The sequence below is a fragment of the Triturus cristatus genome, chromosome 8 (assembly GCF_964204655.1).
Source record: "Triturus cristatus chromosome 8, aTriCri1.1, whole genome shotgun sequence".
Lineage (NCBI taxonomy): Eukaryota > Metazoa > Chordata > Amphibia > Caudata > Salamandridae > Triturus > Triturus cristatus.
In genome coordinates this window covers 1,638,990,893-1,639,009,967 of record NC_140591.1, presented here as the reverse complement: position 1 = coordinate 1,639,009,967, position 19,075 = coordinate 1,638,990,893, and the positions used below count along the sequence as shown (strand labels likewise).

Below are 19,075 nucleotides of genomic sequence, written 5' to 3'. Positions count from 1 at the left end.
TGATTTTGTGCCTAGCTACCTGAGACGTAAGCACAGGTTAATTTAGTGACTTTTTGTGATTCACCTTGACAGGGACAGTGGCTGTTGCTTGAACATGGTTTCAACACATTCACCTAGCAACTCAGTTTCTCACATTGGGGCTCATTTGTGGGATCCAGTAGGTGTATCTGTGCAGTGCCATACAGTGATTTCTGTAACACAAAATAATTACTTAAAAATATTTTTACGCCACAATTGATGTCTTTTCAATTTCTCCTTGTTTGTGATTGGCTATTGTTCTCTTTTTCCTAAATTTAATTTCCCTAACTACTTTATCTACAATGGAGATGGAGCTGCTCAACGTTTATGACCTTACTAGGGGCTGAGCTGCCACATAGGTGGACAACCAGATGACCCTGTGAGGAGGTCAAGAGGAAGTAGTCCACACCAAAGGAGCAAGAGGATGGCAGTCCTGAGGAAGAGGGACTGGACAGAAATGCAGAGAAGGATCTCAAACTGCAGCAGGCCAAGCTCAGCAAAGAAGGAGCCTGCTGCAAGGTTGGCTCCCGAGGATAAAATGGCAGGGGCTCAGACGGCCTTGGCAGAAAAGAAATTACTGCTGAATCATGAGAAGAGCATGAAAGAGGTGGCACTCAAAGCCAGGGAAGCCCTGGAGTCCAACAACATTGTGACAGCATACATGCAGTGTCCATTGGAGAGGTGAAGCCTGCATACCACAAAACCTGGTACTCAGTTACATGGTCAGTGATGATATTGACAAGGTATTCTTTACCTATGAGGTAGCCTAGGTGATGCAGAATGTCCCAGAGAAGTATTGAGCAGCTAGTTTATGGAAACACATGCCCACAGTGGGGAGGGACACTCTTATTATAATTGAGGTGGGGGACCAGGCGAAGTTCCCTCTATGAAGGCCATTCTTGTCTCTAAATTTGGACTGGCCCCTGAAAAGTACAGTCAGAAGTTCAGGGACAGCCACACGCACCCTAACCAGTCTTGGGTGGATTTATTGGACTATTCCAGCAAGGCACTGAAAGGCTGGGTGAGGAGCAGCAACGTTTATGATTATGTTGGGCTGTACAACTTGATCCTGAGGAAGCACATGTTTTACCGAACTATGCCAATGCCTAGTGATAATGAGCTCTCGGACCCCAGAGTGCTTGCTAAGGACAAAGACCACTGGGTCAGCACCAGAGTGTTCAAGAAGTCATCTGGGGGGCAGGGGACTCTCAAAAGAGTGGTCAGGGTTCCCACCGGAAGAAGGAGATGGGGGATAAAAAAAGGAAGGAATTCTCTCATGGATCCAAAAATTGTTCTCAAAGGCAAGGATCCCTGCCCCAAACTGACCACTGCATTTGGGAACAAGGGTAATGAAAAGTTTACCCCCAAGTGCTATAGGGCTGGCATTTAAACAGTGATCCCAAGTGCCCTACGATGGCCGTGCCCCTTATCCTGGATAGCCCAGGGGTTGGCCAGTGTAGGGCTTGGGGGAAGATGGCCCCAGGCAGTGTGCGGGAAATGGTTGAGGTTGCCCTATTGTCCCTGAGTCACAGATATGGTGCACAAGCCCACATGCCTTCCAATACTTCTTAGAGGGTCACCATCAAAGGACAAAGGGTGGAGGCTCTGAGGGGCTCAGGAGCCATTATGACTATAGTAAAGTGTCATCTGGTGTCCTCAGAGCAGGTGATACCCAATATATTTCACCAGTTTACAGTAGCAGGCAACAGTGAGAGTCACTATCCAGTGGCTCTGGTTCCTTTTGAATGGAAGGGTCTCAGGTTCTCTTACGGCAGCTGTGAGCCCTCTCATTTTTGTGAATTGTCTATCGGGCAATGACCTAGCGCACACTGGCTGGAAGGAAGTGTAGGTTACCTGACACAATCCATGGCTGCCCAGGAGGACAGTAAAAGGATTCTGTAGCCTGGCTAAACAGTCTAGGCAGCTTCCATGAAAGGGAAGAGCAGAGGTTGTGGAAAGCCAGCCCCCCAAACTCCCACAGAATAGGATGCTGGGGTACTGAGGGCAACCTCCCCAGAGCTTACCGAGGAGGATACTGCTGCCCTGGGAAACCTGCTTGAGTTTGTTGCATGGCAAATTGAAGATTGGCCCACGAGGGAGGAGTTTGTTATTGCACAGAAAGGGTGCCCAACCTGAGAGGGCATGAGGCAGAAAGCTGAAACCCAGGTGGCTGGTAGCGCCTCTGGAGAATACCTCATCTAGTGGGAGAATGACATCCTGTACAGTGAGCCTAATATAACTCTGCATTGGGCAACACAAGTGTTGGTGGTCCCCAAAAGTACAGAGCCTGCCTACTGGGGCTGGCTCATGACACACCTTGCAGGACATCTAGGAAAATATATGCTCTTTACCACGCTTGTCTCCCCCTTTTATTGGCCCTGGATGTAGATAATCTCAGATACATTCTGCAGGACATGTCCCACTTGCCAGACCAATGGAAAAACAAGGAAAAAGCTTAAGGCACCCTAAATCCCTTCCCGTCATTGGCACCCCCTTTGAAAGTGTGGGCACGAACAGTGTGAGATCCTCGGAACCCAAAACCGCCTTAAGTAATGGTTTCAACCTGGTTTTTGTGGACCACGCCAATCAGTATCCCGAGGCTATCTCTCTGAGGACTGTGACCGCAACTGCAGTGGCTGGGGCCCTGATAGAGGATTTTCACTATGCTCTGGCAGAAGTTTCACTCTATTCGTGGAGCTGGAGGAATTTGGTGACCTTCATTACTCTTAATGTAGGATTCCGTCCAAATTCTGCGATGACAATGGGAACAACATGAGGCTCCAGCAAGCAAGTTGGCGAGCATGAGTGAGATTTAGCCTTCCCTAGCATGATTTACTGTCACTAGAAAGCCTTTGGTGCGATTTTCTATAAAGGGCTGCTTCTCACATAGATTTTCTACTCGAGAAGCAGTAAAATCACCTCAAAATAGTTTTAGAGTAGGTATTCTACCCGAATGGATGGTTCAAGTAGTTTGTTTGGCGTGACACACTTTCTTTTATTTGACTTATTTGACACACTTTCTTTTATTTTTATCCAACAGGAAGGAAGTGCCACAGATACTTTAACCTCCTGTTCCTGTCCAAAAGGCTACTCCCTCTGTTTTGCTGCTTTAAACATATAGACTGCGGAGATATTTTGTGTAGTCATTGTGCTTTTGCAATAGGCCTGCATGAGTTCTTTGTTGTCCATGCCATGGCGGCCTCGGGGCAAGGTGGGCATTTTGTGTAGAAAGTGTACTTTGCTTTTGCCGTAGGGCTGCATGTGTTCTTTGTTGTCCATGTCTTCATGTTTGTTGTTCTTACTGATCATATGGCTGATGGCCAATTTGTGCTGACAGTGTGTAAATGCTTCGCTTCCACTTTTAAAAGCCATTTTCTAGGGACATTGATAGAAGAGGACTACGCCATTTGCTTTTACTAATTTATTCTTTTTTCTCTGAAAGGAGCCTTATGTTCTTGAGGATGATTGCAGTACAATGATTTTTTTATGTATTATTCAATTTTCCCCACATCTCCTTGCCTCCCATGGGATTTCTGATAGTCCCTACAGAGACACTAGCAACCATATTTTAAGGCCTATTCCATTTTTCCCTGCACACACCGCCTGCCATAGATGAATGGCTTGGAATGCACAGATTGTTATTATTTCTGATGACCTCACTAAATTATACTGTCTGTACATTTAAACTGCAAATGCCATGTTCACCTAAAAAATAAATCATGTTTGTTTGCTTTTAGGTGAACAACAAGAGACCTCACACAGAGTACAGTCAGACAGAGGGCCAGCAGTGACACCGCCTGAGTCCTCCTCTCCTTCCACTTGTGTAGCTAAGTGGCAACAGAAGGGTTTGTCTTTCAAGAACATGGCCAGTGAGGAGGAGAAGAAGGAGATTACCTCCGCTGGTGAGCCACCCTCCACCTTTTTCAGGAAACATGGTGTACCTGCTGCACCCTCCTCTGGTCAGCAAATGGCTGGGAGCAATGTGGTAAAGTCACGTTAGAGCCTTGGTTTATCCATTTTAGATTCACATTTTACCATAGCATTTCTTTTCTGACAGTGCCCCTTTACATGGCTTTGTCACTCATACGATAATGTACTGCAAAGTCACTGGGCACACAGCTTGTTTCTTGTAAACGTTGCAGCCATCCAATCTGTACACTTCGTCAAAGGCTAAGCAGATAGAATGCGATGCCCCAAGTATTGTGATTGTCCATGGCGACAGCTCCTCACTCACAGACATATTATAAGGGAGAGCCTGTGCTTCTGACAAAGTTTGACCCAAATGATGCTTGTGTTATATAAACTGCCTCTGTGCCACATCTGTTAGAGGAGCACTTCAGCTAGGATTGTCCTAGAATGTGGCACGCCATGCCCAAGATAAGGCTTTGCTGATTCTGATGCTGATTCTGACCCCTATCCTGCATGGGACCATAGCCTGCACTACCCCTGCTTGGATTCCTGATACATTTTCTCCAGGTATGGGGGTTGGATCTTCTCAATTGATCTGGCAAAGGGTGCTCCCACTATGCTCTTGTTGGTGTATGTAGTCACAGAAATGAGTGTACCAACACAATAACATTATCATAGCTGAACTAGTCATCTTTTTTACCATATTTGTATTGCTGGTTACAATATTTTGTCTAGTTTGTCTAATTATTGCAGCTCATGCATTTTATGCAAGAATAGTTTGTTGCAATAAATGTTTTAAACAATATTCCTACATCTTCCTTGTGTCTCATCTTGGATACGTAGAGTGACATCAGAAGGATAGATCCTTTGGAATCTGAGTAAGTCATGTTTGAGGTTGCAAATGCCCCCTGGCACACTGCCCTGGTATGTTTCGGGGTTGAGATGGGACACTGTGAGCTAGATACATTATATAGCAGACTGAGTCCCTATACTCTGACGTTTAAGTTGACCAAAATACATAGTTCTACTTGTTATGTAGGAACTTTAGAACATGTTGCTACTAACTTTTAAGGTACTTATTTAATGATTCTCCTGAGTAGTTGTCACGTACCCATGGGTCCCCTTTTCACCTTTAGACAGAGATGTCCTTGGTGTTAGGTACTAATCCTTCTCAGCTAGATGGGAAACCCCCTATTGTAGTCTGCAGGTTGTTCAAGCTTGAACCTTGATAGGATTACCCCACTATAGTGTTGCTACAGTGAATGCCACACTTTAAAATGGTGAACCCAGTTAACATACCAATTAATTGTAGACATGCTGTCACATCATATTTGGCAGAACAGAGATGGGTGGACTTTCGTGGTTAAAGCTTATGTAGCATTTAAATCTAAAGTTTATATTTATGGCTTGACTTTCCTGCAGCAGAAGCAAACACACAAACATTTCATACATACACAGAGGTGGCAGCACGTAATCAATACAGACCTTCCACACAATTAGAAATAGCATTAACATATCAGGAACATCACAATTGGTTCCAAAGCGCCCGTTCACATTCATTGAAAAACACCAGATTAGGTCCCCCTAGTAATGATGGGGCAACCGGGCCAGTCCTAGCCGGCTACACACCATACCCAAATTTAGCACCATTAACCATTGCTGAACACAGCGTTAGTCTTATATAGTTTATGTGAACAATAACTGTCCCACCAAGGGCTCTTAAAGCTGTCCAGCCACATTTATCTGTGCCTACAATTAGTGCAGTTACTAATAATGCAATTATGGGTATGTTTCTCACGACATTCTGGATTGCTCAATAAAACGAATCAGCTTTAAAGCAGTGTTCCCAAATACGGGACCCTAGGATAAACATAGGATTCTCACTAAGTGCCTACTGCTTGCTATGGCCCCCCCATTAAAGACGGTGCCACTTGGGACACCATCTTTGCTGTTGTCCTGGATTTGCGGATGAAGTTGATTGGCAATTTTGCCACCGTATCCTCAATCATATTAAGTAATGTTAAAGCGGAGGCAGCAGCACTGGCAGTATGTCAAAGACTTGCACACGATCAGGAATGCAAACTATCCAAAATTATTAGAGACACCTACACATCTATAATTCCATGTTAGACCTGTTTTTTTCAGCGGGGTTATCCCCAGACATTTTGCTTTTTGGCCTCCTGTTTATGACCGTGTTTTGGTTGGTTTTATGACTCTGTGGACTTTACCACTGCTGATCAGTGATAAAGTGCATATGCTCTCAGTGTAAATTGTGATTATGGATTGGTGTTTCCATGATTGACTTATTTGACTCACTACTAAGTCCGTAGTAAAGGGCACTGTGTGTGCCCAGGGCCTGTAAGTCAAATGCTGCTATTGGGCCAGCGCCACTGATTGTGCCACCAACACAAGCAGCCTTGCAAAAGGTTCTCAAACCTGCCACTGCAGTGTCTGTGCACAGTTTGGTACTGCCATGTTGACCTGGCAAGTGCAACCACTTCATCGCGGTTCATTTTGGTATTTACACCTGCACCTAAGCGGCAGTTTCTTTTCTCACTTCATACACATATTTACGTCAATTACGTTAGGAGTACTGCACCGGGTCTTTGCTCCTGGAAGCTCATGTACTGAACACTACTAAGACCACGTGGATGATATATTGATTAGAACTGGGGTCTTGTTTTCCACTCTCACTGCACCTGTTTGATCACTTCTTACAGTTTGAGCATCATACTATTGCTCTCAGTACCCTTCCAATATGGCTGCCGCAGAGCTTAGGACATTAGATTGGCTTTCACCCAGGGCGGAGTAATGATCAGGTGACCATCCCTACTGAGGCACGGGGGGGGAGCTTTTCTTGTATAAATCGGGAAGACATCAGACAGTGTCTTCCAACACTGTACTGTCTGTTTCACTCAGTCAAAGACTACATTCCCCTGGCGGTAAGCTCTACACGCGAGGGGAGAGATTCTTGGTGTCAACGTGTAGGTGCACACTTTTGATGCAACTTTTTTTCGTTTTTTCCACTTTGTTTTGGATTCAGCCTGACGCACTGGATATCTCGTAAGGTATTTTCACTGTTGGCACTATGGGCGACCGTAGGCTTTGTTCAGTCTTTTCACCGCCTTTCAGTTTGATTTACTTGCGGTTATATTTTTAGGAATACACAGCTTGATTTCTTTCACATCATTTGCACAAGCTGTCTATGTAAGGCAGTAAGTATTGGTTGGTGTTGGGACTTTATTCTCAGCTCACACCAAAATGTTTTCTATTTACTAGAAATCTTGAGCACATTCAAACCTTCCACATTTGTTTCAGATGTTCGAGCACTTTGTTGCATGTAACGGAGGACACTTGTGCTATATCGGGCCGGCTTTATTCATGTGGGGCATATCAGTAGTCAGTTAATGCCCAATAACATTGACCAGTTGTAGTAACTACACTTAATTTATTTGTTTTTTGAAGTTTGGTATGTATGCAGGGGTTCTGCATGGCAAGCATCATCTACTATTTAATGCAGTGGTTCCCAATCTTTTTTGACCTGTGGCTCCCTTGACCTAATTGGCAGTTGGCCGTGGCCCCCCCCCCCCCATTTATTTTTACCGTTGGGCCGGTGGGTGGTGATGTAAGCCCGACCTCGGGAGTACTTCCTGTTGTCTTCCTTAAATTAATTGGGATGCAATTAAGGCATTTATATAATCATATTTATAACAAAATAAAAAGATAACAGTTGTAAAAGGGGAAAAACACACTTTTGTTTTTTGTGCTGATACGTTTTCTCTCATCGACAATGTAAATGCGGTGTGAACTCAGGCGTGGGAGGCTGTATTGAAGCCAGTGACCATACTGATGTTTCAGTAATATTTGAAGGTATTCCCCTTTCAGGGACCATCCGAGAGTTCTACTGGGTTTGGTCTAGAATAGATTAGAAAAATGACGATGGCCCTGTCTGTAAACGCACATTTGAAGAGGTTTTTTAAAGAAAATACACTTTTTTTATTGAATTGTAAATGCATATTCCCTATTGAATACATGGAATATGCATTTGCAATGAAATTTTTAAAAAGTGTATTTCGTTTAAAAAACATCTTCAAATGTTTGTTTACAGACAGGGCCATCGTCATTTTTCTAATCTATTCTAGACCAAACCCACTAGAACTCTCGGTTAATCTGTAGTTAAATTCCACCAAGCTAAGACAGAGCCACTCGGTGTTATGATTGCATACTGGAGGAAAAATGCACCCAACAGACAAACATGCACGCCGAAATTCATTTAATACACCCCTGTCAATCCTCTCCCCCTGCCTGCCAGAACCCTGCCAACCCTCTCCTCCTGCCCGCGGATGTCTCCCCCATATCTTGTTTTATGCCTTGTGGCTGGTCCTGCGCTAGGAGTGCCTGTTCTGCCCATGGTTGCTCCCTTTGTGACCTCTCCTGCCCCCTCTACCCATGTCTGTCCCCCTTCGTGTCTTGAGACTGTCACTTCTTCCCATGCCTGCTCCCTTTGTGTCCTTTGACTGTGTCTTCTATCCATGCTGCTCCCTTTGTGTCCTCAGACTACCCTTATCTCCATGCCTGCTCCCTTCGCGCACTCAATCTGCTCCTAGTGTCCATGCCTGCTTCCGTCGTGCCCTCAGACTACCCTTCTGTCCGTGCCTGCCCCATACCTCCTGACTACCCCCTCTGTCCATGCCTGCCCCCGCGCCCTCAGACTGCCCCTTTTGTGCATGCCTGCTCCCTTCAAGCACTCAGTCTGCTCCTTGTGTCCATGACTGCTCCATTTGTGCCCCCTGATTGACCCATCTGGCAATGCCTGCTCCCACCGTGATGTCAGACTTCCCCTTCTGTCCATCCCAGCCTCCTTCGTGCTCTCAGACTACCTAGTCTGTCCATGCCTTCTCCCTTCGTGCCCTAAGACTGCCCCTTTCCTCCATGCCTGCTCCCTTCGTGCCCTCTAACTATCCATTATCTCCATGCCTGTTCTCTTTGTGCCCTCAGACTACCCCTTCTTTCCGTGCCTGTTTCCATGATTGTGCAGGTGGCATTTCTAGCGCTGCGACTGCAATTTCCCACATCGTGCCGCGATGCCCCTGGCAACTAATTACGGCGCACCGGGGTGCCGTGGCGCACAGTTTGGGAACCATGGATTTAATGGGTAGTTCACCCAGAAGGGTGTGGCAGAAAAGTTGGTAGCATCTATCATCGTCTACATAGCTGTGGTAGTAATCCTTGGTTTTATTTTTGTTCATATTAACAGTGGCCCCTGAAGAAGGGACGATCAGTCCCGAAATGCATAGGGCATCACACTATTGAGTGGAACCCGAACCAAGAAAATTATACCACATTGTATGATTCTGTATTATGTATGGAGTTGACCACACTACATGGTCCAATTTAATTGTAATTACTGTCAATCTGATATCAATGTGATAATGTTTGTTTTTGTGAAACAATGAAAATGTTCATACAGACCTATTTTTCGACTATGTTGTACTTTTGCGTGTACAATGTTTAATCTTGCACAATGTATGGTCACACAGTGCCTTCAGGCAACTTTTTGCTTGGTTTATTCATTTTACGAATTGCAGATGTGGGACGGCAGCCCACAAATACTGTTTAGCACAATTTATTAGTCCAGCTAGGTGAGCAGGCATCACATAGCAGTATTTTGTAATACTTTTTTGTGGAGTGCATCACTTGCATTATTTCAGAAGTGCAACCACTTGCCAGATCCCCTAACCTTCCCTTTTCTGACATGTGAGTCATCCTTAAGGAAGGTCCAAGGTACCCCTGTTGGCAGGGTGCATTGTGTGTGAATGGTAGGACATGGTTTGGCGTGTGTTACATGTTCTGATTGTGAACTACAGTGAATTTTGGTTTTCGCTATTGAAAGGCTATCTGTACCATTTGATAGAATGGGAGTTTATTTATAACATCTTATAAATATAACTTTCCATTGGGACAACATGTGAAGGTAAAGTTTAGTATGCCTGAACTCAAAATATAAAGATGCATCTTTTAGTAAGGATGACATTTTACATTCTGTGTTTGAAAATACCACTTTTGGAAAGTGGTTTTTTCTTGCTTAGCAATTCTGTGTGCCTCTGCTGGTTTGTGAATTGGCTGTCTGGTTTTGGAGTAACAGGGGCTGGTGATGTGTATTCACTGTAGACAGTGAATGTACTGGGAGTTTGAGGTGTGTCCTGCCTTTCCTGGGTGAGTCAGGGCTGAGCTGAATAGACCTGGGCGGCATTTAGAGTAGTGGGAGTACATTTTCTTTGACCTGAATGTGCCTGATCTGCCTTACATAATGCTCTCTCCACCTCATGCGGGAAAGCTGTACCAGAGAGGATAAAACTGGTTCTGGCAAAGTGCAGAGCCTCCCTACACTATAGAACAAAGAGAAATGGACTATAAATGTTGGGGCCCAGACCCCAAACTTTTAGATTACTGTTGAACTAAGGAACCTGCCAAGAAGGAGAGCCGGGAAAGCTGAAGGAGAAGTACTGCCCCTGTGCTCTGTGCTGTTGGGGTTGGCCTGCAGTGGTTGCTTCTGTCTGCGACAGGGAAATGACTGGACTGTACTTTCATCATCCTGCAGTTAGCGTTTTTTCCAAGGGCTTGAAGTAGAGCTTGCCTCCTGTTGAAATTCTCAGGGATAGAAAAGACTTCAGAGATTACTCTTTGAATTCAAGAGGAACCTCTGTCAAGGAGAAGAGCTGGGAAAACTGAAGAAGAAGTACTACCCCTTTTCTGTCTGATGTTTGGGGGTTGACATGCAGTGGCTGTTTTTGCCAAGAAGAGGATAAAGACTTTGCTGTGTGCTGTGTCTCTTGCTTGAGGAAGATCTCCAAGGGCTTGAAGTAGAGCTTGCCTCCTGTTTTGAAGTCTCAGGGATACAAAGACTTCACCGCCAGCTCCCCTGAACCTCTTTGATGGGAGTTCTGATCTGCCAAGAGGTGTCTGTTGCTGAGTTTGGCCTCTAGAGGTTGTTCCTGCTGTTGGGAGTTAGAAAAGAAATGTAACTTCAAGAATCGCCTAAGAAACTAACGCAGCGCCTGCCGCGGCTGGAGAAATCGCAGCATGCCAAATCCCGTGCACCAATCTCTGAAGTCCGAGATCACCACACTGATCGAGGACGGGTGCATCCCGATCGTCACATATTGCACCAGGGCACCAAGTCTACAAGAACGCTGAGGGCCAAGTAAGAAACTGACGCATCACCTCCCCGCACAGTAAGAAACTGATGCATCTCCTCCCCTTCAGTAAGCAACCAATGCATCACCGCCCCTGCGTGGCAGTAAGGCACAGATGCATTACCTCACCTGGAGTAAGGAACCGACGCATCACCTTCCCTGTAGCTTAATTATTTGTACCTTTTAAAAGTCAAATTTTGAATACTGTATTGTAAAATCTTGTCATTTTCGTCTTGTTTGGTGTAGATAAATATTACTTATTTTTCTAAACTGGTGTAGTGTTCATTTGTAGTGTTTTCACTGTATTACATTATGTGTACACAAATGCTTTACACACTGCCTCTGAGATAAGCCTGTCTGCTTGTGCCAAGCTACCAAGGGGGTGAGCAGGGGTTAGTTTTGAAGTGCATCCCCCTTACCCTCACTAGGAAGAAGGGTCCTTACTTTGACAACGGTGCAAACCATTGCCAACTAGAGACCTCCATTTCTAACAGTCCAGATAATTTGGGAGCTAGGCCCGCAGTTTGAATGTAAAGCTGACCAAGACAATTATATCCAGGCACCAGAGTCGTCGAAAAAATCCTGGGACAAACAAAAAAAAGGTAAAACAAAAACACGGGGGTGGATCTCCACAACCTGAACCCACTAAAAAGTGCTATAAATTACGCAACCGTGATACACTTAAACAGCCTGACAGGTATCAGTCTACTGATACACGTACTTCTCGTTCCTTTCAGGAGTTACCTGACAAATGCCCTGAGAGCAGAGGATGGTCCAATTGCAGGCATGCCGAATTTGTTAAACTGTAAACGGACTCACAACGCTCATCTTACATCATCAGAAAAAGGAAAGAGACAATTCCACAACAAAAACCCTGAATCAAAAAGAAGAAAGTGGCGGGTATTACTACTAAATATGCTATACATCTTGAGTAAGCTCCTTCTGAACAAGACGGGGGCAATGACACTGCTAGACAGCGCAGCATAAGTCACAATAGCTCGCCAGAATCTTCAAGAGTTCTTACTGATGCAGAACAGGAGGTTAAGCTTCCTGCTGAGCACGATGTTGGTTTTCAACCATTGGCTTCATGCTCTCCAGCAAGGAAAAGAAAGGGTACTCCACCATTTTCTCCAAGCCACCCTTTTGATGACCTGGACATGGATTCACCCCTGCCAAGTCTGAGACCTGCCACAACAGACAAGCGAAAAGGAAAGTTCCTGAAAGTCTTAGAAATATGGAAAGTGACAATGATAACAATGAGTCAGTGATTGTCAGCATGGAGGGCGGCTCAGAAGACTCAGAGTCACTCCTCCTAGTAAAACTTCTCAGAGGATGTGGTTACACCGCCACAGCTTCCATATTGGTATGGCCGCCATCAAGACCGGCATCCAACACTACCACAGTCAAAGTATGCCATACAGAGCGGCAAACAACACACTCATCTACCTCCAGTTCTTCAGGAATTGGCAGTGGCACACTAAAAAGTTATCCTCCCCAGTTTGGCACTGCTTTACAATTATAAAGAAGGGGGATAACATAGAATTCTGTTGAATTTGCACGCAAGTGTTCCTCGAGGTAAGCCCGTTTCGCACTATTGTACTGGATGCCAAACGTCCCATCTGAAAAAACATCATCCAATCCAGTGGGACGAGTACCTTAAAAATATAGCTGCTGGTGATGGTAATGAGAAAGAGTTAGCGGCTTGGTTCACAGTGATAGAAGAAGGTAGCCATGAGTAAGAAGAGGATGCCAGCATTACACAAAGCAACCTTGCTCCAATGAGTGTCCCCTGTAGTGTGCCAGCATCACCCACATCATCACCCTTGAAATTGCAAAAGACTCATATGACGACACCGTCACATACAATGATTCCTACAAGATGCACATGCAGTCTGCCACCTCTTTGTTCTCTCAAGGAATTTGCTTGTGTCAGTGTTATCCAAGCTACTATTACGGGTATATTTAGCAGGAGGGGCCCTACAAACACAAATATACAAAGCATGTTTTTACACTAGGAAGCTGGCTAAAATATTAGTGCTGGAACACCTCCCTTTTTAGGTTGAGCTAGACAGTGCATGCGCTGTCTCTTCGAGACCTGCTGTAATCGGTGTGTGGGCTTCAAGTCCATCCCCCTTTTTCCCATTGCTTTTCATTTGCCTATGTCAGGGGCCTTTAAAAATCCTTGCTTGCTAGTATTTAGTCATGCTTCTTTGTCCCTCCTTTCTCTTTTCTGTTCCTTCCACGGAGCAGGGACTTAGTACTGTATCATTCCGCTATGGTTCTTTATCTGTTCTCTGGGGGACTATTTTTGTCTTGGTCTCCTGCTCTGTTACTGTTTGCCTGTGGTTCGTGTCAACCCCCTAGCTGCTTACATTTAAATATACCATTCTTCCTCCCACTGCCTCTTAATGCCACAGTTGTGTTACTGTCGCCTCCTGCCCCATTGCTTATGTTTTAAACATCTCATCCTTGTTTATGAAACCTGCTGATTAAACTTTCCATCCTTGTTTAAGATAGCTGCTGAGCTGGTTGCCCTCATCGGCCCCCACCTCAGAGCCATGGCATCCCAGGAATGCCAGCCCCTGCTTTGTGTGAGTAGCGTTGACACAAGGGGCAGCTTGCCACTGCGCTTGGTAATAAGAACAAAGACAGCAGATGCCCCCCCTTCTCCCCCCCCAGAAGCAGGCTGTAAATCTGGCTTTTCCAGTTGGGTAAGAAACCTTCAGAGCTCGCACACTCTGCCGTCTTATTTGTTCTGTTCTTTATCCCACAAGTGTGTAGTTAACAGCATGGAGGAGGGAGGGCAGGGTATGGTAACTTTCTGGACCTGCTACACTTCTGCCAAATATTTATTCAGTTCCCATAAATCCTTGTTTCTAACACTTCTGTTCTGCCGCTGGCAACTGCCCCCTCCACCCCCTCTCTTCCTCTTCCTTCCACTCCCTCTCTTTCAGTTGCGCTCCACCTAACTTGCAGAAAACATAACTTGAAGGACCAGCTCTTATCCTCTCTTTTCTCTCCTCCCATTTATTTGTCCCGCTGTGAAATGGATCCAAAAAAACAAGAAACACTTTTGATGGAAATGTCTTTTTCTGACATTTTTCTATTCCAAAATGCAGCCTCGGACGGAGAGAAAAAATGCACAAATGACGAACAATAAATACATAACTAAATAAAGCAATACAGACTGATCACAAAGTTACCTGATTGGTTTTATTCACACCCACTCACATTAGCGCCACTTTACAGAGTTTGCCAGTGAAGCGCTACTTTCGTTTGCTCGTCTTTCTTTGAACAGCATTTTTCCCGAGTGGGGAAGTGCACCATTCTTGGAGGTACGGCAATACCTGGTTGATGGGTGGATTGGAAATCGTTTAATGTGATTCTTATCAGCTCTTTTACATACTTGAGATTATAAAATGTGTACCGCAGCTCTTTATTCAGGGATGTGGTCTTTTTAAACCACCCTGCTTACGTTCTGTAAGGATATAAGCAATCCACATTGCAACAGGTCCCTTCCGGGCAGTGTAGTCATGTGCTTAACTGTCAGGCAAAAACACTAATTGATTACTGAATAATGAGTGTAAAAACATTAAGGTAACCATGTTGTTCCTGCTTACATTTCACATGCTTTATTTAATCTCGCATTCCCTGTGAGTGCTTGATTTTTCTAGAATGTTGTTACTTTTTTTCCAGGCAGCATATTGCTCTTTTGTAGTGCATAATTTGAATTGAGTTGCATCCAGGTGTTTATAGCAGGGCACAATTGGGTTGTAGCTGAAGGCAGTGCGAGTTTCTCTCGGGGAGAGGATTTGGCTCTTTGGTCAGAGATGCCAAAATTGGAACTGTGGAACCAGGATCAGCCTTCATGACCAGTCCCTCAGACCACTCTCCGAGAGAGCACATTCCCCTGCTATACCTTAAAAGGCCCGCTAGACGTTGGAAGCCCTGGTGTCTTAGCACGAACAGATGGACCCTAGAGGTGGCAAGTGTTTTTTAACCTGGAAGCCCTGTCCACCACAACCCATACTGAAGTTTACCACCCATCTTGTGGACAGGCCTACGAAGTAGCACACCCTAGAGCAACAGTGACTCTTTCACTGAGGTCACAGGACCCTTGAGGCCAGTCCGCCTCACCCATTGGTACCTCTATTGGCTGTGTTTCAGCAGTAGTAGCTGCAACTCACCAGGGATCGGCAATGCAGAATTTGCACGCACGCCAAACTAAGTTCACAAACTTTAAGGTTTCTCTGCTTCATGCACAAGTACTTTTATCATGTGCTGCCTGCTTTGGGGCCACTGGAATTATGCAGCAATGAAGGACAAGATTATGTCACAGTCTTGACGAATGCAGCAAAAAATAGGCTACAGGGTAATGCAATGTATTTTCTGGTGCTTTATTATTTTGACATTTTTACACATACTAACCGTCTCTGCAAACACTTTGCCTCATTAGTACCAGTGTACCATACCAATGCAGAAGTGAGAAAGGAAACCAGTCAACCTTTGCAAAGGGCCCTCAACTTTGCAGCAACACAAGTCACATTTTTAGTAAATTTTGATCAGTTTGAACAACAAACAATTTATTAGTTAAAAGCATCTGATTATGCAGCAGATGATGTATTTTGTGGCAAATTTTGCCATTCATGTTTGAACTGCTCTTGAGGAACAAGGGAGGAGAAGTGCTGATTACAGAAACTGCCTGGCTTGGACACAAATGGCTTGTGGTTGGAATGTTTTGCTTTTTCTTGCACACCTCTGACTCTGCCCACTGACCCAATCCTCAGGTTAGTCCCATCCTCTGATTCTCCGCCCACAGTTCCCCTACATTTTTTCCCCACTTCGACGACTACACCAAAGGCGATTAATATTGCATTAACTTTATTCAATATTTTCTTAAGCACCTGTGATTACCAACAGGGAGGCTTCCGGTGCGGACTGACTAGAGACCTGGGTGTCGGTGCGTGAGCTGAACATATGCATGTTCTAAAGAAAAGAGAAAAGGGGTTTTTTTGTTTTGTTTGTCATGTTCAGTTATAATGTGGTGGTGCGGGGAGAGGTCTCTGAAGGGGAGATTGTCTGGAAAGTTTGTTTCAAGTTTTCCTGCTCTGTCCGGAGACAACAGAGGAGCTGCATTCATTAAATGCTTATTGTCAACACTTGAGTGAAGGGGGAAGAAGGCTCTTGTAAGTGGGTTACCTGGGCTGAGTTCTGTCACTCTGTTTCGGTATGATCAGTGTGTGTCAAAGTTTGCAAACATTATGTGACTTGTGGCAGCGACACTGCTGCTCCTGTAATTGCCAGGGCCTGAGACTACATTTGAGCACAGTGTTTCTGCACAGTGATGGCCTTTGCAGTGATAACCTGAGGCTATTGGTTGGTGACTATTACATGCTGGTCAGCCCCCTTTCAAAGCTTGTTGGGTGGCTCAGTGAGCTGGAGTTTGCTGCTAACTAATAGGGTTGAGTTAAGATCGCAAGTCCCAATCCCGGCAGGGCATGCTCAGCTTTCCATCCTCTGGAGATCGGTAAACTGAGTGGATTAGTTGGGTAACAGAGGCACGTGTTATTTACAGCTCTAATAAAAGCATCACCCACCTCTTTATTCCTCACTTGTGTCCTGAAGGGATTGGAGTGCTTTACATGAGCACTATTTAAATTATAGACACTTCTATTTTATTTTAATTCTTTCAATTACACAGGGGGGATTAAGTTATCTGCCCAGGATCACAGGATGTTGAGCCGACGCAGAGACTCAAACCCAGTTCCCCACTACCAAGGTCAGAAACTCGGCCTTCAACATGCATTAATTGTCTTAACACATATTATCCCCCACCTCCAATGTTCCCCCTCTTGTTTTTAAACCCCACCCCCTCCTCCCACTCTCTGTTGATCTACCCAGCCCGACAAGTATTGACTAGGTCTCCATAAATTTGCTACTCACTAGTAGTATTGTAGAGGGCAAAAATCTCTTTATCCTCACAGCTGCATACAGCACCGAAGGAACAGGTTTAGGACTCTAAACCTACTCTCTATGTTCCCTCCTTTCGTATCTTCTGATACTTCTTATTCCTGTCCATAGGCCTCTATGCTCCTTCTTTACTTGGCCTTTCGGTATCCTCTTCACCGCGGGTTTGTGACTCTGCAAATGACCGAACGATCGTATTAGCTTGGAAAATCTGCAACATTTGTTATAGTATTGTATATTCTCAAAGTGGAGGGAGCACACTGCAGTAAGTCAGCACCAGTCCTCCCACTGCATTATGGATTTTGCAGTTCATAGAATTTTAGAATTTCTCAGTTTCAAAGTGTTTGCCACATGTGAGGGAGCTGCCAGTGCTTGCATTGGTGGAAACGTGTTAGAGTTCTTTTCCCATTTTCAGCAGAAAGTAGCAGGCAGGTTGGGAATGCTTGAAAGGCAGCTTGTGGTATATCAGGTAAAGCATCACTGCAAATTAGGCAGGTGCACCCTGCGGCTCATTAGCCAAATGACTCCCTGAAGAGCCTATCAATCGAGGGAGGAGGGTCACACTTACAGCGAGTCAGCACAAGCATCATTTCCCCATGATTATTCCGTATTCTCACACAGCAGTCTACTGACACATTGAAGGTCATCACTCGTCTTGCAGTTCTACACACTTGGCCTTATATTGCAGGCCATCACAATGTTTGAATCTAACAGGAAGAAGCTCACAGTTCTACCCGTTTTATTAATTTAATGTCAAATTATACAAATATTTTTTTTAAAAGTGAAAGAAAAAAAAACTGTAGCATGAAAACGGCAATTCATTTGCAATCAATATATTACAACATGAGGTTGTTCACATTCTATCTATTTAGAAAGGATTAATACGGGGGCGTGGCTTGAGAGCCGAAGGAGATGGCCGCCATTCAGAGGAGCTCCTTGGTGGCGTAGGACGCCGGAAACCCTCCAGGCTCCTTTTTGCACTTTTTGGATCCCAGGACTGCAATCCTATGGGTCGGAACCTCTTCTGCATCGTTGGTGACCTTCGTGGGCGTACAAAGGATGTTTTTCTGCCTTTATTTACCGCTTGCGGCTCGATAGGTGCCACGGCTGCCATTTTGTTTTTTGCCGCTCTCCCCGTTTCCCTCCTGCCATCCTGGGACTCTTTTCCTCACAGAATAACGCTCTAATGATTTAAAATTAGCGTTTGCTATTAGTTTTTCATCACTTTTTGCTCCTTCTGCCCAACCATTTGAGTAATATATGTTCCTGGACTGAATTTACAGAATTTGCTGTTTAGTCTCTACACTTTATTCATACCTAATTTTTCTACACGTCGGGCACCATCTTAAGACTTTGTGCTTTCTGCATATACAGTTTTACTCACATATTTTTGATGGCAATGCCCTGTACCAACCGCAGTGGTACTCAACATACTAATTGAGCGTCATTAGAGGATCATAACCCCTTCAGCGTCCTGCAAGAAAATATGGAGGGGGCAGTCAATGATTCTGCTGGACCAAGAGGCTCGACACCTAACACTCCTCGTTCAAGTTCTAAGCCAGGTTCTAAAATACCCTCCGCATCGATTTCTTTATCAGGCAAACGTGTAAAGACGAATCCACCTTCTCCTACTAATTCTTCCTCCTCAATCTCCATGGAACTTCTACTTGAAGAAATCCATTCCCTCAAGCCTTACATGGAAGAAACTAACTCCTGTCTCCAGAACCTTGAAGATAACTGGTCGCATACTGACCAAAGAGTCGAGGAACTTGGGAAACGAGTTGATTTTGTTCAGGCAGTCACTGATCAAGTTACTTGCATGCACAGAGAGATACAGCAGCTTAAACAGCAAGTTGAAAATTTGGAAAATCGCTACAGGCGTAATAACCTACACATTTATGGTCTTGCTGAAGGTCTCGAAGGATCTGATCCCTTGTCCTTTTTTAAAGCCTTCTTGCCAACCCTTCTTGATTTTCCTGACACAC

The 19,075-nt window shown here is 44.8% G+C and overlaps 1 protein-coding gene and 1 long non-coding RNA gene across 2 annotated transcripts in view; one reads left to right on the top strand and one right to left on the bottom strand.

Moving 5' to 3' along the window:
- The window catches only part of LOC146808472 (transient receptor potential cation channel subfamily M member 2-like), a 2,315,843-nt gene that overhangs the window by 1,195,483 nt on the left and 1,101,285 nt on the right, over positions 1-19,075 (bottom strand). The window lies entirely within an intron of this gene.
- The window catches only part of LOC146808473 (uncharacterized), a 37,133-nt gene continuing 24,869 nt past the window's right edge, over positions 6,812-19,075 (top strand). Inside the window, exon 1 of the long non-coding RNA XR_014967998.1 lies at positions 6,812-6,995. This is a non-coding gene — a long non-coding RNA (uncharacterized LOC146808473). The remainder of the gene's footprint in view (positions 6,996-19,075) is intronic.